The following is a 24,181-nucleotide window of genomic DNA, read 5'->3' on the forward strand; positions in this document are numbered from 1 at the left end:
ATATTTGCCTATAGTTAAAATTTTGATTTTCGATATGGTGATGTATCGATGTAGTCGATTTATTGATTTATAGGGACATTTAGTGTCCCGATCAGGTACAAATCGGGACACGTCCCCAGACCCCTGAAAATCGGAACGTTCCGCGCAAATCGGGACACCTGGTAACGCTAGTGACAAGCGAATTTACAATTTTAGAGTAAAGAGCATAATCATGTATAGCTGCCAAGCATGGCCTTTAAAAGAACGGACAGAAAAGAGACTAAGAGCTACAGGGATGTACTACTGGAGAAGAGCAGCGAGAAAATCAAGAGAAAAAATAATTACAAATAAAAAATCAGACAAATTATGAAGGAAAATCATGACATCACAGACGAAATACGTATCAAACAATCAATATGGGTGCGGATATGTACAAAGGGTGCGCTTTGTACATATCCAATTACAGAATTTCAAAAAAGTATTATTATAACTAAATCCAAAAGAAAGGAAGAACGAGAAAGACCACGGAAAAGTTGGAGAGAAGGCGTTGTCAATGACAAAAAAAAATAATGTGGAAAAACAAAGAGGAATGAAGATTAGGAACCGCAAGACTTCGGTGCACGTTTTAATGCGAATTATTCTTCTTCTTCTTTTTCTTCTACCTATTTATAAGCAATTCTGCTTGTTCATTGGCAGATTAATACCTCTATGGACGGTTGGCACTCCATCTTTTGCGCGGTCGTCCGATACTTCTTTTGCCGATTGGCGACTTATCTCTTGCTATTTTGACGATACGGGTTTGCTCTATTCTGCTTATGTGGTTATTCCATTCTTTTTTTTTTCATTTTGTGTCCATTTATTTATACACTATACGTTATATTTTCTTCTAATGTCTTCACTTCTTCTCAGTACTCTCATCTCTGCCGTTTCCAGTAGCCTTTGCGTTGTGGCTGTGTCGGGTCTTGTTTCTGAGGTGTATGTCATTATTGGTCTTACATTGGCTATATAAATTCTTGACTTCAGCTCAGTGTTAATGTGTCTGCTTCGCCATATAATGTTATTAAGGCATCCTGCCAACCTATTTGCTTTTTGTAATTAATATTTGTACTTTTGTACACTTCTTTGTCTCGATCTCTATAGCTGGACAGTGTAATTCCCAGATATTTTATTTCCATTTCTTGTTCATTACTGAGGCCATCAATTTCTATTTTACATCTTGTTGGTTATTTGCTGACTACTATTGCTTTAGTTTTCTGAGATGAGATTGTCATATTAAATTCTTTTGCTCTTATGTAAAATCTGTGGCCAGTCTTTGCAGACTATCTTCATCTTGGGCTATCAATATTGCGTCGTCTGCATAACAAAGTATTCTTATTTCTTTGTTTCCCATTCTGTATCCTCTTCCTTTGTTAACGATTTTGATGATTTCATCCATGATTAAATTGAAGAGCATGGGGCTCAATGAATCCCCTTGTCTTATTCATCTTATTTAGCTACCTATTTTTATAGGTTCTGTATTGTTTTAATAGATGTTTTCGATAGTTTTTATAATGTTTAGGGGAACTTCTCTATTATACAGAAGATGGATTACATCTATGAGTCTTACTCTGTTAAACGCTTTCTTTAGGTCAATCAGACATATAAATGCTGGTGTATCATTTGACGAATGCGATTTATGAATATATTTTTTTAGAATACTGGTGCAAATAACTTCGGAACACCACAACAACCCATCTGTATAGGTAGCTGACTGCCGGTTGGACGGAAGAGAGTTCGCCCTAGGCACCGGCCTGCAAGCTAGATATTAACCAAGAACAGAAAGAAACTACACGCACCGACAAGCAGTTGGCAGTTATTCAGTTCTTCAGCTCATGAGTGGATGAACGTTTTCTGAGTTTAAGCGGTGAAACAGTATTTTCGTATATTTCGATAAATAGATTTTGAATAAAACCGGTAGTGCGGCGAAATTAAAGACTTGCATTTGTTTTAAAGTATTTTTTGAAGTGCTTTGGATTAGTTTTAGACAAGTATTGGTAAGTTTCGAGAATGTATTAATTCAATATATATTTTAATAATGCCAATATTTTGACAATGTGACATTAAATATGTTTTTGTATATTTTTTAAACTCAGAATACTGGCTGAAAGTAATAAAATAGTAAGTAATTTTAATTTGGTGTTTGTGTCTTCACAATATATTAAATTTTGTAATAATATGGTATATGGTATAAACAAAAATACATTAATTGTTGCTAGTACAAGACAGTATAAATCAGTTATACTGTAACTTTAGTTTTCCAATTTTTTTATGCTTGAATATTTGCTGATATTTCGCAACAAGAAGATAAAAATAATGTTGGTTTTATTATTTCATATATTTATATACATATATATTTAATGATATGAACATTTTAACTTTTTATCCCGATCAGCGAGTTCAAGCACTGTACAAGTACAAAATAATAAATTTTCACAAGTCTTGTTGATGTTAAGTTGACAAGTTAAAAGAGTTAGCTGGTAATTTAGATAAAATGCGGTATTTGCTAAAATGCAAAATAACATCCAGTTTGAGAGATAAAACGCAAATATTAGGGACATATTTTAGATGCAAATATTAAAGACAATTTTTCTCTTGGACCCCAAGAGAAAAATTTTTGCTCTTTGTTGATGCTATATTTATAATAAGTAATTTAAGATATGAAATAATAAAAAATATAAAATAAATTATGAATCAGGTGCAAAAAGATTTATTAGGTACATGCACACGGAAATAATACTGCTGCTCTTTTTACAGTATTTCTCCTTCCTCAGCTATTCCCTTTTCAATGGCCGCTGCTTTTTTACTCTTATTTCCAATTATTTCGGTTCATCGTGTCTTCATCATTTAAATCTTTTTCTTTCACACAGCCCTTCCATCTTCTTATCGGTTTGCCTCTAGCTCTCTCAACTTCTAACAGCTCTCTTCCTCCCTCCTCACACTCCTTCTTCGCTCTTTTTACAGTAAAATTCGTACTAAATAGAGATTAAGCTTTATTTTCTAAAAAAAAGCTGTATGCTGATCATGACCTAGACCTTAAATAGGTTTTTTTGCGTTTCCAGTTATACGATAAATTTTATCATAAGACTACGTAAGATAAAACTTGTAGACGTACAATTAACTATAAAAATTGGTTTTCGCCGTAATTTGGCCGATTCATCTTGTTGGGAATCTTCCTCGTCTTCTACCAAGCCTTCTACCTTTCATTAGATGATGAGTCCCTCCATGTATTCTGTTTTTGATCTCATACCACGTTCAAAGTATTTTAATTGTTGGAGATGTTGCTCGGTAGTCCTTTACAGATATTTACCTCTCTTAAAATTGAATTATTAGTCCTATGGTGGATCCACGGAATTTGTAACATTCTTCTCCAACAGAACATTTCAGTGGCGTCTATCTTTCTTCTTTCCGATTGTCTTAAGGCCTGAGATTCGCATCCGTATGTCAGTCAGTATTGGTCTTATTTTATTGCTCATATTTGCTCTGCTCCTCTTTGTAGTGACCCTGTAATTGTAATCAGTGATCCCAGATACAAGTATGAGTTCACCATACATCAAACCGGTCAATCGTAGATTGTTATGTAATCTATCCACTATCATGACTTTTATCTGTGATATCTTCAACTACAGACCAAATATTTGACTTCATTTTCAACCAGTCGTATGAGGTCAATTAGCTCTTCTGCTTTTCTACGCAAAACGTAGATTTTTTATTTTTCGGCCATTTATTGAGATGCCCTTTTCCCATTCTTTAAGCACTCTTCTAATAAAATGCTCGCCGTATATATTAAATAATTGTAGAGATAGTATACATCCTTGTCTGGCATATTGTTCCGGTTTTGTATGAGTATTATTAAAATACATAAAAAAGATTAACTAGGATACGTTTAACTCGAATCCTACAACTGATCCTTAAAGGTAGATATACAATACTATTACTAATACTACTACTAATACACTACTACTGATCCCACTTCTGATCCTTAAAGGCAAAATAGAAGGCAGTCCAGTATAAAGAAAGAAAATGAAAAATAGAACCAGCATTTTTCTGCTTATCATATGATCTCTCCTAGTAGAATACTTAATATTTGACCATAGCTCAGAAGATGGTTTTATAAGCCGAAAGCGGTCAGCTAGGAATTAAAATCTTTTACAAACTTCAAAAATACTTCCCTTTTCCATATTTTAATTTTTTAATAGACCATTGAGTGAAGATGTATATCTCGTTCTTTACAGCAAAACAACTAAAGATATGTTATACTTCAGCATGCGATTCTTAGTTTTCATGAGTTAGATCCTAAATTTGAAAGACAGTTCTTATATTATTTAAGGTGGGTGTACGTTTGTTAGGACTTAATTTATGACAACTGAATGGAACTACTAAAAATCTATTGGGAGTTTATTGTCCTCAATAGTTTATTATGGGATCGTCTCCAGAGTCTATCGCAAGCCGCTGGAAGTCAGCAGCTGTTAAATTTACTAAGCCTACTTTATTTTCGCTGGATGAACTTAGCGGTTGCTTGGGCATGCTGGAACGCAATAATGAGTTTTAATTAACAATTTTGATCGATCTAAAAAATGGATTTACAATGGAATAATGAAAGATCTAAGTTGTTTTGTGCTTAAAGTCGGCCGCTGAGGTTGTCTGAACGCACCCAACAATTCTAAAGTTTTATCAGGCCTATAATTAGCTCTGTACTAATTAACGTATGTTATTATTGGTCTGATGACTGTTTTGGAAACTACCTTTCATTTCTTTTCCGATATTTTTATTTTAAAATGGTGCAGCATAAGTTGTAAATCATCTTCACTCAAAAGTATTGAATCTTCTGCATTATTTTAAGTTGTTTTTCTCCCATTTGGTATCCTTTTTAGTTCTTATTTTGTTATATTATATCATCCATGATCAGGTTGAACAATAGAGGACTCAGGGAATCTACCTGTCTTATTCCATCGCCAGCTTCAATAGAGTCAGTTAGTTCTTCTTATACTTTTACTTTTATTGTGTTGTTTTGGTATATATTTTCGTTCGTTTTGATTATTCCTATAGTAATCTCTCTTGTGTACAATAAGTGGATAACGTCCTTTAATTTGACTCTGTCAAATGTCTTCTTAAGGTCCACGAAACATAGATATGCCGGTTTGATGTATTCTAATGATTTCTCTTGCACTTGCATGATCTTCCCGAGCTGAAACCCTGTTGTTTTTTTGTTAGTGTTATAATTTCATTCAGTTTATTTGTTATCACTTTGGTTGTTAATTTTAGTGTTGTGTTTAATAAATTAATTCCTCTGTAATTTTTCGGATCCAATTTGTCTCCCTTTTTGAAGAGAACTATTAGGATGCTTGATCTCCATTCCTGTGATATTCTGCTTTGTTCTATTATTTTTAACAGTTGTTTGCTCAGATCTGGTCCTCCATACTTTAGGAGTCCATTTGGTCCTCTCTTGGAGATTTTCAATTTTTTAATTTCCGTAATGTTTCCTTTACCTCTTCCTCCTCAATATTTATTTCTTTGTTTGTCGTTACTTCCGTGTTGGTGGTTCATTATCGTCACCTTTAGCAAGTAGTCTGTCCATGTTTCCTTCTTAATGTGTTTGATTTTCATTAGTTCTTCCTATCTAAACCATGAGGTTCGCTTTTTTGATATGTTAGTGTCGGTGTATTAGAAATAAGTTAACTAAGTTCATGTTCTAAGGTAGTGCTTAACCATAAATGGCATGCCTGAAATAAGTCACGATTCTAAATTAGTTTCTTATTTTAGTTCATTTTGCAGGATTTCAATATGATCTTGTTTGTGAGTTTTATTACATTACTGCCAAATAACTCTACCATATATGACACAAAAGGAACCAAAATGGATTACACGTGTTTTAGACTATTTACTCTATTTTACAATGGCTCTGTAATATATTTTACATACTCTATATATCTTATGTGGCTATTCTTTGGCTATTTATTAGTATATTATTCTATCAAATACTATTAAAGTTCTGTAAATATCAAAATAAAGAGTAATTTAGAATACGTATAATTTGCGCTACATTTTTTTTAATGAAAGTTGGCCTTAGACTTCATATAAAATAAAATCACTTTCTGTGTTTCTAAAGCTTTATTTATACAAACATCGAATGCTATTTTTACGTTAGATTAAAAATAGTTCGCTTTTGAAACGACTTTTGTTTCATTCTTCGAAGATTCAGACGAGGCGATGTTACAACCAATTATCTAAAATCTGTTCTGTCGTCGGAGTTAAGAAGCAGGAATCCTGAGATGAACGAGGTATGCTTTCGTCTTCAATTAATTATAAACTTCGGTCGCTGTAAATGCACAAGAAAGGTATTTAACAAACTGGTTTCGTTCCAGTAAAGATCTCAAGAATTTGATTTTATTGTGGTTATAAGTTCTCGATGCTAAATGGGAATTCTCCAGCTCGAAATACGATTTCTTAGCGAGAATACCGACACCGACGTTGCCGTTATTGATAAAAAATCACTACACGCGGCGAAAATTTGAAAGATACGTCCGTAATTTTCGTAATGCTGATGTACATTGTAGATTGAATAATCTATTTTTATAATACTTCAAAATAAAGAAAACAGATAAGACAATTTTAACAAATTATATTTCAAATCGGCCATGCTGCAAATATTTTCATTGCAATAATTTTTAATACAATTTGTTAAAGATAACTAGTCTTCAGAAAAATATTAGAAACAAGAAAAATACTGCCTAGAGTAACAACTAACGACAAGAATTTATTTTCTACATTTATTTACTTGTTTACAAAAAAGTCCTAAATCGTAATAACCAACGCCAAATTATTGAAGTCTCAAAGAAATACAACCTACTACCTTTACAAATTTTTTAACTTTACGAATTAATTATCTTAAAAACCACTACTTTTTTTTTAAATTGAAAATCATACTGGAAACCAAGTGAAACACGCGGATGATACATAGTACTAACTCAAAACAGTGATTAACATTTTCGGATTATATAAAAACACGAAAAAATTTAGCTTAAAGTTAGGCGCGCACTTGACCGAACCGTAACGACAAAACATCTTGATGATGAATTAAATCAAGAAGTTTGTCGTGGTGTCATATTAATTTTATAAATTCTTCTTCCTCTTTATAAGCAATTCTGCTTCTTCATTGGTGAATTAATAATCTATGGAAGGATGTCACTCCATCTTTTGCGCGGTCGTTCGTTACTTCTTTTGCCGATTGGTAACTTATCTCCTCCATTCTGCTTCTGTGATTATTCCATTCTTTTTTTTTCCATTTTGTGTCCATTCATTTATACACTGTACGTTACATTTTCTTCTGTCTTCACTTCTTCTCAGTACTCTCATCTCTGCCGTTTCCAGTAGCCTTTGCGTTGTGGCTGTGTCGGGTCTTGTTTTTGAGGCATATGTCATTATTGGTCTTACACTGGCTTTATAAATTCTTGACTTCATCCTTCATCTCAGTGTTAATGTGTCTGTTTCGCCATATAGTGTTACTAAGGCATCCTACAAGTCTATTTGCTTTTTGTACTTGATCTCTCACTTCTTTGTCCAGGTCTCCATAGCTAGACAGTGTAATTTACAGGTATTTTATTTCCGTTACTTGTTCAATCCAGATACCATCAATTGCTATTTTACATCTGGTTGGTTCTTTGCTGACTACTATTGTTTTAGTTTTCTGAGATGACATTGTCATATTAAATTCTTTTGATCGTGTGGTAAATCTGTGGACCAGTCTTTGTAGACTATCTTCATCTTGGGCTATTAATATTGCGTCGTCTTCGTAACAGAGTATTTTTATTTCTTTGTTTCCCATTCTGTATCCTCTTCCTTTGTTAACGCTTTTGATGATTTCATCCATGATCCATGAAGAGCATGGCGCTCAATGAATCTCCTTGTCTTATTCGGCTGCCTAATTCTATAGGTTTTATAAGTTGTCCATCTACTCTGACTTTCATTTTGTTATTGTGGTAGATGTTTTCGATAGTTTTTATAATATTTAGAGGAACTTCTCTATTATAAAGAAGATGGATTACATCTTTGAGTCTTACTCTATTAAACGCTTTCTTTAGGTCAATCGGACACAGAAATGCTGGTATATTATATTTTAGTGATTTCTCAGTAATTTACTTTATAACGAATATTGCATCTGTACACGATCTTCCACTACGGAAACCGTGTTATTCGTCTGCTAAACTTATCCTCTGATTTATTAGCACTTGTAAAATTTTAGTTTTGTAGTTTTCTGGCTGTTTTTTATCTCCTTTTTTGAATAGTAGAATTAGTTCGCTCTATCTACATAGAGCTTTTTTAGGTAGTCAATTCACGTATCCTTTTCTATGTGTTTCAGTTCTATTAGTTCCTAATTTTATAAATTCTTGTATAAAACTGAGACAAGAACATATATAATCTATTTTTGATATCCCTAGTGGTAAGGGTAGCCCATCCCAGGCTTTTTTTTAACTTTTAGGCTAAAATTTTTTATTTTTATTTTTATTTTTGCCCATCTATCACCAACCTATATTTTTTAATTTTAATTGCCATATTAGTGTCACAAAGTTAGTTGCCGTATTCTTTCGAAACGCTTTGAGTGATTTTTATGAAATTCCATACTTATGTATATTCGATAGGTCTGAGCATCGGACGTAATATATTTTTCATACCCTAAGTAATGAGAGATCCTTCCCAAACCTTTTTCTTATTTTTTAGAAATTTTTAGTTTTTTTTATTTTAGTTTATGATGTGGCGCAGCCCTTAATTTTCATCCTTCTATCACTAACCCCTATGGTTTAATAGCCATATTAGTAATTTAAACATTTTAACCCTGGTCGATAACTGATCAATTATCATTAAATCGATTTGATTTTAAACGTTTACAATTTCCCGTGCATTTGGCTTTTGCAATCACAATAAACAAATCACAAAGCCAACCGTTTACAGTTTGCGGAATTTCCATGTTTTACGTGTCGGAAAACTGTCATCGTTTTATATTTATGTAACGCAAAAAAAATAAACATATTGTTTATTAGAAAGCATTAAATTGGTTAAGTTTTTTCATACATAATATGTTTGAGTATATTTTTTGGTTTTTTTCTGTTAATACAGTGTCCTGTGTAAAGGCCATTGTAATCCTCTGACATAAAAACTGTACTATTATTCATTTCTTAATCGACTATAGAAGCCTTCTTGATGACATAAAAGACAAATAATGCAGAATATAGCAGATAAGAAGATACTTAGGAAAACTTATGTCATATAGCGATTTCTAGCTGAGTAAAAATGATACTAAGTCATATAGTCAGTATATATTTTTAAATATTTTTGTAGTATTTCAATAACAATTTTCACCGATTTGTGGAAACTAATAGAATGCTAGCGCCACTTCTTCACATAAATAATCCATCCAAACAAAGTTGTCGCCAATTTTAGATACTGGTAAATGGTAACGACTTTGTATTTGGAATGTGTATCGACGCTACGTGATCTGTGTGGCAACGCTATCTGACGCTCAATTGCATTGAAGAATGTATTCTCAAGAAAGTAGGAAAATACAATGTAATCGAGCAGTTACTACTTTAATTATCGTTTAAATCACTGCAACCTTACCTTGTATTAAAGTAGTAGATTATTTTTTTTTGCAATTGAACGAGTATCTTGGCGACTACCGCAATTAAATACGCGAAAAAAATGTTACAACGGCAAACACTAAGTGTCGCTTGTCTAAAATATCACAAATATCTCAAATATCAAATTATAAGTGTAGATAGTTTTAACAATGCAGATGGCTAGTCTGATGGTTTTTTAAAAGTTATATAAACAAAATATATCTGCAAACTCAAAACCTACCACATCCATGATTATTTACAACCTTCATAAGGAATTCGTAAAAATTACTAAATAGATCTTTAAACTATCTAAATAGATTTTCAAGATATCCTAGAGAGTTGTTATGCTATGTAGAAATTAAAAATAATATTGGTTTGCTCTTAATATATTTCAAATTATAAAATATAATAATTCAAAATATTTCAACTGATAAACTATAAAAGATATTTCAAAGAAACGAAAGTCCATTATCTTTGGATTACCTGTAGGAAACAAAATTTAAGATATGCATAAATTATTTTCTTTGTAAAATATATTTGAGTGAACGTAGTGAATTGAACAATACGACCGGGTTTTCCAAATGGACTTGTACAGTGAATAAAGATAATAGGGTAGAATTTAGAAATTATATTTCTCCGTTAATTCTTAACAATTTGTAGAAACGATTAACATGTTAATAGTTTTTAGGAAAGTTATAATTGTAGTTAAGGTTGTTGTTTGTTATCTAAATGGAGATAAATATGACGAACTTTGATTGGCAAAGAGTAAAAAAAAGTGGGAGAGATGGATGAATGAGAGTTTAGCTAGATTTTAGAGGAAAAAAAGATCATCAGTTGTTTTCCAAGGGTGCAAGGCGAACAGTCGTGTTTCTTTGGCAGTTCCCAAGTGATAGTAAGCATTAGAAGTGAATGTTTGTGAGTTTTCGTGGACTAAATGTATTCTGACGGAAGCTGATCCAGTAAAATATTGTAAGTCATACTTTTCTACTTATATATTCCAAGAGTCACTGTTCAGGCTGGAACGAGAGATTCAGTTTATCGAGAAGAGAAGAGGCTAGCATCTTTTGAACGATACGTGCATCTGAAGGAGATCATTGAAGACGAGAGGCTCGCAATAATTTGTTGTAAGATTGCTGATTACCTAGGGAACTGCTAAGAATCGATAGTGTAGGCTACAAGGAACAAGGATTTGGACAACTCATCATCAGAGAGATAATTTTTTTTTACCATTCGTCAGTTTTTCTTTATCGACAAAGTTTTTTTTAATTGCTTCAGAAAAGATAGAAATATTTATCAAGAGATATCGAACAACAATTTTGATTTGAAATTTTAATTTATATAGTATATAACATAAATTTTTGAAGGTTCACGTACGTAGAACAAAATTTTGATTATCATTGTATGAGATAATTTTTGTTTAAGATATTTGAGTGTACAATTTTATTTCAATATATAATTTTGTATCATGTATGTTTATTATTCCGGTATTCCTCAGACCTTACCTATCATATGTAAAGCATAGATATTGAAGCACGAATATAACCCTGAGATAATAGAATTAAATAGTGTGATAAAATCATAATTGCATCATTTAAATAAGTTTAATTAATTAATTAATTGCTTGGCACATCTCTGACTTTTAATATCACATTAATATATATATATATATATATATATATATATATATATATATATATATATATATTGGAGAGGTTTTTTATACTGGTCTTATTATTCATGCAATTTTGATCTTTTTATCTAAATCATCTTTATATACATCTTTTGTTGCAGTTGCCAAATCTGGATATTGCTTTGTTTAGATGCACTTGTTGGTATTTTCTCTATTTTACGAGAATAGTACGGTGCGTTGTTAAGAACAATGATAGATTTGTCTTCTAATATTGGTAAAACATTGGAAAACCAATTTTCAAATGATTGGCCTTTCTCTGGATCTAGATCTGACCATTTCTTCATGGTAATTATCAAATTTATTCGACTCAAATGCCCAGAGGCATTTAGAACAAACCCATTCTCGCTGCTAATATGACAAATAGTAAGAGTTTTACCTTTTCCTAAAAATTTAAAGTATTTGTAAGTTTTGAGATTTGAAATATGTAGAATGTAATAAATTACTTGAAGGATCCCGTTGTTAATCCAATTAAAAAATGTTGTTTCGAAGATTTGACTGCAGTGTCTTCCCATGATTTATATTTTGTATGCCCAGCTTCAACCATGTCTCATCCAGATGATCAATTTTGCGCTTCTTTTCTCTATAAGTCCTTATCTGTTAAAGATGTTCTCGTCGCAACACCTCAATGTCGTCTCTGTCTTATAAAAGAGCGTTTCTTCCCTTACGTTGATATTTAAAATTATGTTCTATAAAATGTCGTTTTCGTAAAATTTGTCAAATCGGGGTCATCGTTTAATAAAATCGTATCCACGATGGGTATTTCGTTTCTCATAAAAAAATTATGAACCTGTCTTCTCCTATTTTTTTTTCACTCCAGCGCTAAGAGGACTTCTTGTAGTTCATTTTCGAGAAGGACTCAATGTATTTTCAACTAATTCATCAGTAGAATCAGTGGACGACATTTTTGTTTTCAACGAAAGTAATCACGTATACAGTTTAAAGTTATTATATAGATAAAAATAAATACTTAGTAGTTTTAAAACGCAACAACAAATAATTATTACTATTTAGTTCAATATTAACAACATAAACATAAATTGTCCTTTACTCATCAAAACGAGAAAAAGATTACTAACAAATCGATAGAAAATACAAAACTTTCATACCAAAATAGTAAATCTGGTCCGAGCCTTTATTAATTGCCGACGACGTCGAGTAGCAATTTTTTAATAATTTATATAATATGCAATAAAAATTAATAATCGAGAAGAGAGAAAAATTGATAAAGTGATCTTTATAATATTCTGTTACTCTTGGAACGAGTAGATAAATTTTAAACATCTTTAACAATTAAAATACAATTTTATCCAAAATTTAAGTATTTATATTATTTAAGTAAGAAATTTAGTATGTTTCCATTGTAGCCTTTGGTTTTCCAATTGGTACTACTGATCACTTCTGCAATTAATTACTGCTGAAGAAATTATCCGTCTCTTCCTAGAAATTTACACCAATAATAATACATATAAATTTAACCACGACCAAAGTATTTTCTGGGAATATTAAATGAGCAGAATTTAATCGAATTAATTCTATAATTAAGCGCCGAAAGTCATAAAATGCTGAGCTTTATAATTTAAAACAATTTGTTGCATCTGAAAAATTCAGTAGCATTTACCATAATTACTCCTTTAGCTACTAGACTTGAAAATTGATTAGATAGTTTCTGTCGAATAAATCCTCCTAGGGCTCGGCTTAATTTGAAATATTCAGTAGCCTTTATAGGTAATAATTATGTATTCATCAGTAAAAATCGACAAAGGGTGTGTTTTTTGAGATTAGCAACTCTGTGATTCTCATTCGCAGAGGCGTAGAATCACAAAAGTTTTTATCGGTGCAACATTAATCTTAGTTCATAATCAGTTAACTTGTGTTTGTACTCTCGGTATATTAAATTCTAACTGTTTTTGTGTATTTTTTGTATTATTTGTTTGTGTATTATGTGTTTGTGTCATGTGTCTTTATGTATTGTGTTTAATTGTAGAGGATATGTCTATGCCTGCTTAACGTTCAGACTTGACTTTTGTCTAGCAGACGTCTTTAAGTTTTTCGGACATATTGAGCCCATCACCATAATCTATGAGACTAGCCCAGAACATGATACAAAGAATACCAGGTATGATGCTCCCAAGTACGAAATTCTGATGAGTTCGCGCATGACGTCATAATGAGAGTGATTTTAAATATTCCCGTAAGCATATTTGGAATTAGGGACACAATTAATGTCTAGTTGGCCATAAAAAGTCATTTTAATAGGTTAATAGAGTTTCTATTTAACTATTTCCGAGTTATTGAAATACGGGGTTTTATTATTTTGATTAAAAAATTAATAAATATAATGAATAAACATAAATCTGCATTGTGAGTTTTATTTAAAACTTTTTTTTCTATTATTCGCTTTCTAAACCAAAAAAGGTAACCTTCGTAAATTTTACGAGCTCGCTTCTGATTGACTTGTCTTATTTGGCGTCAGTTAAGGAGGGGATCGAGCCTTGATCTAGTTTCACGTAAACAGATGAAAAGAATTGATCATTAATCACATGTAATAAAATCGTAAATCAAATAAAACACAAAGTTTTAAGTTACAATTTTCTTTAATTTTCTCTTATTTCTCATATCTTTTTTAAAGGTTAGGTTTAATTTCTTAATTCTAAAATACATTCGAGATCGAAAGAACAGATGTTTGATTTTGTAGTCACATTCAATTTTCTCAGATAAGTCAATCGGCCTTTGAAAATTATTTTTTCCTGACTTTAACCGAAGTACAGACCCATTGAAATTATTAAATATAATATTTAGCTCATGCAATTTTGCCACCAATTCTGAGGTTTTTCATGCCGCCTTTGGATACTTGATCAATCCATGTGTAAGTGGAAGTATCCATAGTTTTAGGCAGATCTAATTTTTTGCTTTGTTTAACAAAACTTCTCCTAAATTATCGATTGTCATCCATGACCTCATCAGCTTCTGTGTTGCCACCTTCAGATAAAGTCCCTTCATTCCTTTTCAAAATATAGGTTTTTAAACGGTAGCGAAATTCCACTATCACTTATAAAATAGCGTAAAGAGATCAAAATATTCTTAATAATAATTATTTCCCACTGAAAAGCCTACAAATCAACTCACAAAAATACAATAACATTTAAGAAGGCATTTGACCGGGTCAAATTAAAGGACGTTATGCATTTATTGTTCGCAAGAGCAATCCTAACCTCTAGGAATAATCAAAACGATCGAAAATATTTACTAAAACAACAAAACAAAACTAAAAGTAGAAGAAGAACTAACCGAACCTATTTAAGCTGGCAATGGGATAAGACAGTGAGATTCCCTGAGTCCTCTATTGTTCAACCTGATTATAGATGAAATAATAAAAAAGTAAGAACTAAAAAAGGATACCAAATGGGAGGAAAACAACTTAAAATAATCTGCTAGGCAGACGATGCAATCCTAGTCTCTCAAAGTAAAGATGATTTACACTGCACCAATTTAATATACCCGACAGAAAATGTAACATTTCCCAAAAAAAAGTCAAAATGCATGGTTACAAGAGCAAATTTACTAAGATGTAAATTGTAGCTGGAAGATTAGATAATAGAATAAGTGATGTGAGTTTAAATATCTAGGCATCACATTACCTAGCTGCGGAAAGCTCAAAACTGAAGTGGAAGAACAAGAGAGGACAAAATTTATGTTAGAAACAGCAAAAATGAAAACACAGAAAAATGGATGAAAACACTATAGGACACAGCTAGAAGTACAGATATACGACGTAGATGCAAGGTGGAGAACATCAAGAACTGGGTAAGAAATAGAAGAGTAGAATGGAACGATCATATAAGCCGAATGATAACAAATAGGGTAGTAAAGACGGCAAGAGACGGTTCCCCAATAGGAAGAAGATCAGTAGAAAGACACGAAAACGATGGAACGACAACTTACTGGAGGCACATTGAAAAACAGACAGAGTCATGTCTATATAAGGAAGAAGAAGAAGAAAACACAATAAAATCTACAACAAATTTACCACAAACACCAAAAGCTAAAAAATCGATAAAATTCCCGTTATAAACAGATGTATTATAATGGCGGCCACTCTCATTGTGACTTCAATTATGAGTTTTGTGTTCTATTTTCTTTTTTATCATAGTTTTTGTTGCCTTGACATTAATTTCCCCTTTCAGATTTTTTATTTTTCTACAATATAGCTCTAATCTTACTTTTTTAAGTTTCTCGTGACTACACTTTCTAAATGTTTTTTAATAATATTAACATCTAAGATGTTAATAATATTAACATCTTTTAAAATTTTCTTTCTACTACGACCATGTTCATTTAGTCCTATTAAATGATTCTTAACACGCAATGCTTATTAAAACTTTAAACTTCCCGTATGAACTCTAAAATCAAAACATAATTTTTAAAAACCGGTTCGATAATCTTCCAGATCCGACGAGCTGTTGTTCTTGGGAAAAGAAGGTTCTTAGTGAATGAGAGCCTATAATTTTTGCTAAAATATATGCAAATTAAACACTATCGTGTGTTTGTGTTTAAATTTGCGTGATGAGCTTATGTTTATAAACAAAACGGCCCGAAACACGAATAATAGAGGTAAATAACGCTCGTTCTCAGACTAGTTCATCTTCAAAAGTTGCAATATCATTCTCAGTTCATCTTTCTTCATTCAGTCAGCCTTTCCTTCCATAAAACTAATTGACCATTTAAAATATAGTAATTGCTAGTTAAATTAATTAAATAAATGCGTCTGCGCTAAGTAGATAATAATATACCTTGAAGATTTATTTTTGTTATTATTTTAGGACTACTTTATGGTCTTTATTTAAGCGTCTAATGGATTTTTGAAACTTATTACCTTCAAACGTATAAATGTACACAGAAAACAATATTTAATTAAAGCAACATATTTAAAAATACAATTACTATTTAAATGGGAATAAGCTTTAGATCAATATTGAAAATACAACATGAACTGGCAACCAATATGTAATTAATTCAAAACACTTATTACAAGTTTAGAATAAATGAGACCAAAACTAAAGACAAAAGTACATTCAAAAGAAAAAGAATTATAAGCATCGGAAGAAAAGTTTAAAAACGTTAATAATTATATAATAATCGAAAAATATAGTCATAATCTATACAATGATGATCAAGAATACACCGATTAAGTTAGTGAAAGTACCTACTGGAACAGACGGAAACTTCGGAAGTTACAAAATTATTAATTAAGCAAATAACTTCGATTTTTTTATCCCAAACTTTGGAAAAATTTGATCCAAATAAAAAAAAACACGCATGCATACAAGAAAGATAATTAGCATCATAAGTCACCCGGTCGTCTGTAGTAATGACTTCACTAATTTTTCCCTTTATGACTTTGTTACTTATTTATTTTCTGCACTGTACTCAACACATTTCCTCTCTAGTTTTTGAATCTGTGGTATAATTAGTCAATAGTCTGTTTGGCTTAGCGACCATTCGATGCTTAGTAACATCATTTTCTGTTGTCAGGTAAGTGTCCTACCGAGTTTCCAGGCAACAAACATTGTATAATTCTACGCTCATTTAAATTAAGTTGTTTTGTCGATATCTTCGTTAGCGCCAAAACTTTTGCCGTATTAGTTTGAACATATAGGACATATTCTTTATCACCTTTTAGGTTGTCAACTTATATATAGCCAAAATTGTCGCGAAATGTACTATTACGTAAGATTGTTAGTCAATTTTTTCCTAAAATCTGTTCCAATTCAGTTTTATAAGGATACTTTTCTCGGTACTCTTTTACTTTTTAAACAATCCCCAAACAGGGAAATCCCAACTATACCCAAACATACAACTTACAAATATAATATCATGGTAAACTATATGGTTAGGCAAATAAAATATATATATATATATATATATATATATATATATATATATATATATATATATATTAGTAATTTTGCCCGCCGCATGTGACGGGAGATCCAATCAATTGCCATATACAGTCACTCGTCAAATTTTTAAAATAATAAACTTCTTGCATATAAACCAAGAAATGGTACTCTTCTGACTTTGCATTGCGTTTAAACTTTTTTCACTTTTCACTTTTTACCAGCAAAGTTGCTTAAACTGTTACTTAATTTTTCTATGTCCGATTTCCGGTTAATACATTTTTTGTTTTTCTGAATGTGTGTTATAAACGTTTTTGTTAATTTCTTTCCTGATGTAAAACGCTTGCTTGATTAAGTTGGACATCGATTTTGTTAGTATATGCATATATTTAGCCATACTGGTTCACAGTATTCTGCCACTGAAAAAACCAAAGCTAAAGCCATCGAGCAAAAAGACAAAAGAGGGAATCTAATCGTTATGAAAAGGAGACCAAAAAAGTGGCCTCTGATGGCGGACATATCCGGAAATGCGAATGCGCCAAATTTAAATTTCATGACACTTCACAATAATCATACAGTGGTGTAGGGGTTCTAATTTATCTATTTATTTGTTATATTACATAATAGTAGTATTACATATTAATACATAATACACTTTTTTTAACACTAGAACATAATAAAGTTTTAATTAAGTAGTAACAATAATAGTCTAAAATGTGAAACAATTGTTAAAAAACTTCAATAGAAAATACAAATAATCTTTCATGTGACAGTTGGGATAAACAATAACATCAGCAATAACATAACCCAACTAAATTTGATTTCTTGAACAAGGAAAGAGTCTCTCTTTCCTTGTTTAATGTGGCCTCTCAAGATGGCACTTCCTGTCTAACAATATTTTTGCCCCCACTACCTTTACATTCCCTCTTTTGTCTTTTTGCTCGATGGCTAAAGCAGAGGTCCGAAGTATATCCGCAGAAGCTCCCTAAGTTGTTCTAGCAAGTTCTGTTATTATATTGTTTCTTGTTCTCAGTTTACCGGCTGCGTTTGTAAGATAACTTTTGAATGTTAGTTTTCTATCAAGTATGACGCCTAGATATTTGGGGTTGTTGTAATGTTTGATATCTACATTGAGAGTATATTGAGAGAGTTAGGGCGTAATCGCCAGCTTTTAAATCTTCGTTTAGAGCTCGTTCTCCTGCTTCATTACTTTTATCTTGGAAGCCAATGGAAAGGTCGACAGCATAAGCGAATTTTCTCAATTTTATTTCAGGTATGCTTGCCGTATACAGGTTAAATAATAGGTAATAGATACTAAGAACACTAACTGAGCCCTGAGGTAAGTCGTTGTTCAGTTTTCTAACATTATTCCGTGCATCATTCATATATACCTGAAATAGGCTATTAGTTAGTACATTGTTTATTAGCTGACAAGTTTTGAGGCAGGGTATGATTTTCATCAACTTATAAATAAGGTCCTCATTCCCAAAAAGTGTCATAGGCAGCTGTAAGGTCTATGAATATTATGGCAGATTTTTTGCATCTTTCTGGCCATCTTTGATAAATATAATTAGGGGCAGCACTTGGTCACATCAGCTTCTTCCTCTTCTAAAACCGGCTTGCTCAATTAGTACAGCAACCTCTTTAGTGCAAAACACCAAACTAACCTCTCAATAAAACACTCATCCTAGCAGTGCTGACATATCGGTCAGGTCAGAAACCAGGAACATCTCCAAAATGGATGCAAGTCATCTACTCATCTAAAAAGATAGATACTAAGTAGAATAATGGATGTAATTTGTGAGAATGGTATTTGGAAAAGGCGATCGATATAAGTTAGAGCTGTACGAGAAGTATAAAGAAATAGTAGTTGGTAAGGATATATCTCTCATAAAAATAGGTAGGCTTAGACGAGCTGGACATGTTTCAAAAATAAATTATAACTATCCACCTAGACGAACAATTAGGAAATAGCGCTGCCTGCAGGAAATAAGGGTAGGGATAGACCAATATTGGGATGGAGGGATGGTGTGATGATTACATTACACTAGTGCTGATTATATAACATATATAATGCTACATGTATTGTATATAAATTATGGCAAAGTTGTGTAATATAGACAATTTGAAATAAAACTTAATATGAACAGAAAATATACTCAAAACCTCAATAAAGTAATACCATTGATTATAAACCACACATATTGTGGTTTATAATCAATGGTAATACATACAAATAAAAATTATTTTTCGGTATTTGCATTCGTTGCATTTAAACTGAATTAAATATCCTAATATTTGGTATTAACGCCTAATATTTGGTAATAACAAATTAATGTAATTCTGATCCATCGTACCCCATTATTCAGCTACTTCTACTCTAAGCTCTTGTTCTGTTCCTGTATGTACTTGCGAACATTTTTTTTTCTCTAGAATCTAGAGCATATCATTTGCATACTCATTTAGTTTAATATCGAAAGAGTTAGAAGGTCACAACATTAACAAAAAACCCTTTCTGATTTCACAAGAAAATAACACATTTTATCATTTGCTATTATGCCACTTCATAGCCACATTATTTTCTGTTGCAATATGATTTTCGAGGTGTTCAAAGATCTTCTTGTTAAAAAATTTTGCCAAACGTAATCTGGCTTTTAAAGAACTTGTAATTTATTAAGCTTACTGCAACTCTTTTCTGACGGCTCGAGTACTCATGCAGTTTTTCATGGGGTTTTTCTGTGTAGTTAATGTCAGAAAACGATCTTATATATCTGTAGTTATCCTGGCCTGGGTCTTAGTATGGGTCTTAGTATGAGAGCATCAATACCCATATGATTAGCAGACGAAAAGCAACCAATTTTCAAACTTTGGTTTTGTCAACATAAAGAAACTAACGACCAAAAATTTCATAATGTTTGTATAATAGACCATTATATTACTGCGATAACAGTTCAGGTGTTGTTAATTCATTGTTTAGATTTATTTTCTAAGGCTCACATTCATTGAATTATTTGATAAACTATAAACTCAAATGAACTTCCGTTTAATTATTTAGATTCAATTCTAAACGTTCCAATTGGTACCTCCTTTACATAATAATGGGTCTTCTGTTCTTGTTATACGTATCTACGAAAAGAAACGTGAGCTACATTAAATGATAATGTTAATAGTTAAAATTTTGAATACCGAGTCAACGTTTTTTGAAATCATCCATATTTATAGGATAAAAAATTGAATTTCTTAAAACGTAGGTATAATGACAGTTGTTTACAAGTGGTGTGTGAGATTTTTGTAAACGATCGCTTCAAAATTCGTATGTATAAAAGTATCATTGTGGCGTGTCGAGACATTCCGTAAGTGAGTATTAAAAATATTTTTTTGCTTCATATAAAGTTTAAGTTTATATTTAAATTATGAAATTATTTGAAAATAAAAGTTCCATAAAAATATCAAGAATTTAAGAACTACCGTAGAGACTATGGTATTTCAAAATGTTGAAATTATCAGTATATTAAAGGTAGCTTAGCAGGAATAACTGTAGCAGTTTTTATGATTACTAGACTGCTTTGAGGAAAGCAAGGGGAAACTACCTCATTAAGAATCCCTAGTCCTAAAAGAACAAGTTACTGATTATGGTTCACAAATACCAAGGGGGAAAAAGCAATGTCAAAAGGGCTCCTAGGTCGTAACCAAGCGAAATCCCTGTTTACATAGAATTTATAGTTCTACATTAAATATATCTACATGGAACGTAAACAGCATGTATACGGCAGGAAAATTGTACAACGTAGAGCAAGAGATAATAAGGATATACATAGATATACTGGGTATAAGTTACATTCGATGGCCAAACTCAGGTGAGCTTTCTAAGGTAAGATATATTACTCAGGAATTGGTTCTGAACTATACGAACAGACTACTGGAACAGTTAAAGGGCTTGACACACTTTCGAAGGAATTCCATCCAGATCAAGGTGTCAGACAAAGATGTATACTGTTTCCACAATTAATTAATATATATATGAGAAGCATATTATGAGAAGAGCGCTTGAAGGATGGAAAAATGGCATCCCAATAAATGGCCGAAAAATAAACAAGCTACAAGACTACTAAACAAGACGACACAGCCCTTCTTGCAAATAGTCAAGAAGGCTTAATTGATCTCATACGACTGGTTGAAAACGAAAGTCAAATATTTGGTCTGCAGTTAAACATATCAAAGACAAAAATCATGATAGTGGATAGATTACATAACAATCATCCACACATAACCGCGATTGACCGGTTTGAGGATGTGAGCTCATACTTATATCTGGGATATCTGGATCATAAACATAGGGTCACTACAAGAACAATTAAAACGTAGAGGTGATCTAGAAAAAGTCGCCGTATGAAAGATTGCCAAAATATGGAAGGACTCTCAAATTTCACGAACTCTAAAAATGAGGTTGATCAACTGCTTAATATTCCCAATAATGACATACGGATGTGAATCTTTGACCATACGACAAGCGGAAAGAAGAAAGATAGACGCCACTGAAATGTTCTGTTGAAGAAGAATTCCGTGGATCGACCACAGGAAAATTAATTTAATTTTAAATGAGCTAAAGATCAGCAAACGGCTCTGCAGCAAACTCCATCTCCAACAATTAAAATACTTTGGACATGTTATGAAAGCAGACACAAACAACATGGAAAGACTTATCCAAGGGAAGGTAGAAGGCCGGAGATCACGAGGAAGATTCCCAACAAGATGGATCGACCAAATTACAGAAGTATGCAAAAGATATATGCATGAATTAAAAGAAATGACCAGAGACAGAAATTTTTGGATACCGAAAATACACGACATCACAATTACCACTACTCCCGCATCGTGGGATCAGGACTGAAGAGAGAGGTAAGATATAGTACTCAGGAAGTAACGACAATCAATACAGATATGGAGTTGCAATTATGATTAACAAAGAAGTGAGTAAATCTGTGACAAGTTTTAGTCCAATATCTGACAGGACAATGATTCTTCAATTAAAAACATATCATGGAATAATTCAGATTTATGCACCGACAACAGAAGAAGAAATAGAAAATTTGTATGGGGAAAAACATAACTTAAAGTTATTTATAATTCATAATAGAGAGAAAGCAATACGTATGCTTGATTTTAACGCAAATATAAATGTAAATTGTAGGACTTTATGGGTTGGGAGTGCGTAATGACAGATGGGATCTATTGGTGGAATTCTGACAAGAAAACAATTTTGTTGTAACAAATACCTATTACCAACTTCCTAAAAGACGTCTGCCTACTTGGAGATTTTCAGCTGACAATAGCAACAACCTTATCAGAAAACAAATTAATTTCAGCATAAAGTCCGGAAAGGCATATTCCGGAGAAATATACCTTCGGATCATATCCACCTTGTTGCCAGGTTCTAGCTCAAACTAAAAAAATTATATATTAAAGCCAAAAAAAGGAAAGCATATATGTTAAGAAGGAAAGCATAAATGTTGAGAAGTTGAAATCGTACGAGATAAAAGAAAGAATCAAAAATAATGTTAACATAAACCTGAATGCAACCAAAAGACCTGTGTTGAACCCAAACTCTGAGTCACACAGAGAAAAATGAAGCGATCCATGTTAGCAATCACTCTGCGAGACAAAATAAAAACGAAGAGATCAGGAGAAGAACCAAGGTGACTGACGTCATCGAAAGGATAGCCAGACTAAAAAGGAGATGGCAGGACCAATAGCTAGAATGACAATTGGGCGATGGACAAAGAGGTTATTGGAATGGAGACCAAGGGAAGACAAAAGAAGCGTCGGTCGACCACCTACACGATGGGCTGACGATTAAAGAAGACAAAATAAAAACTGAATGAGAGTGGCGTAAGATGGACGGGGTTGGAAACACGAGGAAGAGACCTATGTTCAGCAGTGGACGAGTCGGGATGATGATGAAACCTGAATTCAAGACAACGTAAATATACCAAATGAAGAAGATACAATAGAACAACTGTGGAATTTTTGTATGAAACAACTGTGAAATAGGAGAAGTGGATAACAAGTGAAATTCTGGATGTAATAAAACAGAGAAGAGACTGCAAAAATAAAGATGAAATCCAGTACAAGCAGTTACAAAAGATCATCAAATGCAAAATAAGAATGGTAAAAGAATCATATTACGTCAATAAATATACAGAAACAGAAGAACTCTGAGAATATCATGGGTTGACAGATTTACTAATGGGGAGGTGCTGAAAAAAAAATGGAGAAAGAAAAAGAAGTAGTAACAACTGTCAAAGAAAGAAAGCTGAATACCAGGCACATATTGCGTGTTGAAAGATACAGTATCCTGCACTTATCATGCAAGGAATAATATTGAGCAAAAGAAGTATCGGAGGAAGACGTATATTCCGGCTCGGAAATTTAAGGGAGTAGTTTGGATACAGTTCGGGTCAACTCTTCATCGGAGCTGTTTCTAAAGTTAGACCCTTTTTAACTTCACTTGAGAAATGAGTTTTTGTACACCATCTAATACGACAACTATATCATTTGCGTAACTTCAATTTTTAATTAATACTCATTTAACTCATTTAACTCAAAAACTGAATATCTACTGGACCAATGAAAAATTAGAAGTATAAACAAATTTGAAACTATGTACATACATCATTTTGGCTTTACAACCCTGCGTTGGTCCTAGCCTCCGCTAAGCACGTATTCCCATATTTCTCATGTCTTCATCGATGTTATCAAGAAACCTTGTTCTGGATCTTCCTCTTCTTCTCTGACCAATGGTCTATCAAGGAGCGTTTTTCTAGCTGGATATTTTGTTCCAACTGCATTACATGCCCTATCCACCTCAGACGTCCTATCTTAATATGTTTTACGATATCAGGTTCCTGGTATATTCTATAAAGTTCGAAGTTGTATCGTCTTCACATTGTCATTCACTGCTCCAT

General features: G+C 32.3%; 1 protein-coding gene across 1 annotated transcript in view; it reads left to right on the forward strand.

Moving 5' to 3' along the window:
- The first annotated feature begins 1,779 nt into the window (after positions 1-1,779).
- The window catches only part of LOC140437528 (MOXD1 homolog 1), an 83,582-nt gene continuing 61,180 nt past the window's right edge, over positions 1,780-24,181 (forward strand). Inside the window, exon 1 of the mRNA XM_072527105.1 lies at positions 1,780-2,012. The gene's annotated coding sequence lies outside the window, so the exon portion shown is untranslated. The remainder of the gene's footprint in view (positions 2,013-24,181) is intronic.

This window comes from Diabrotica undecimpunctata, chromosome 3, assembly GCF_040954645.1.
Source record: "Diabrotica undecimpunctata isolate CICGRU chromosome 3, icDiaUnde3, whole genome shotgun sequence".
In the NCBI taxonomy this organism is placed as follows: domain Eukaryota; kingdom Metazoa; phylum Arthropoda; class Insecta; order Coleoptera; family Chrysomelidae; genus Diabrotica; species Diabrotica undecimpunctata.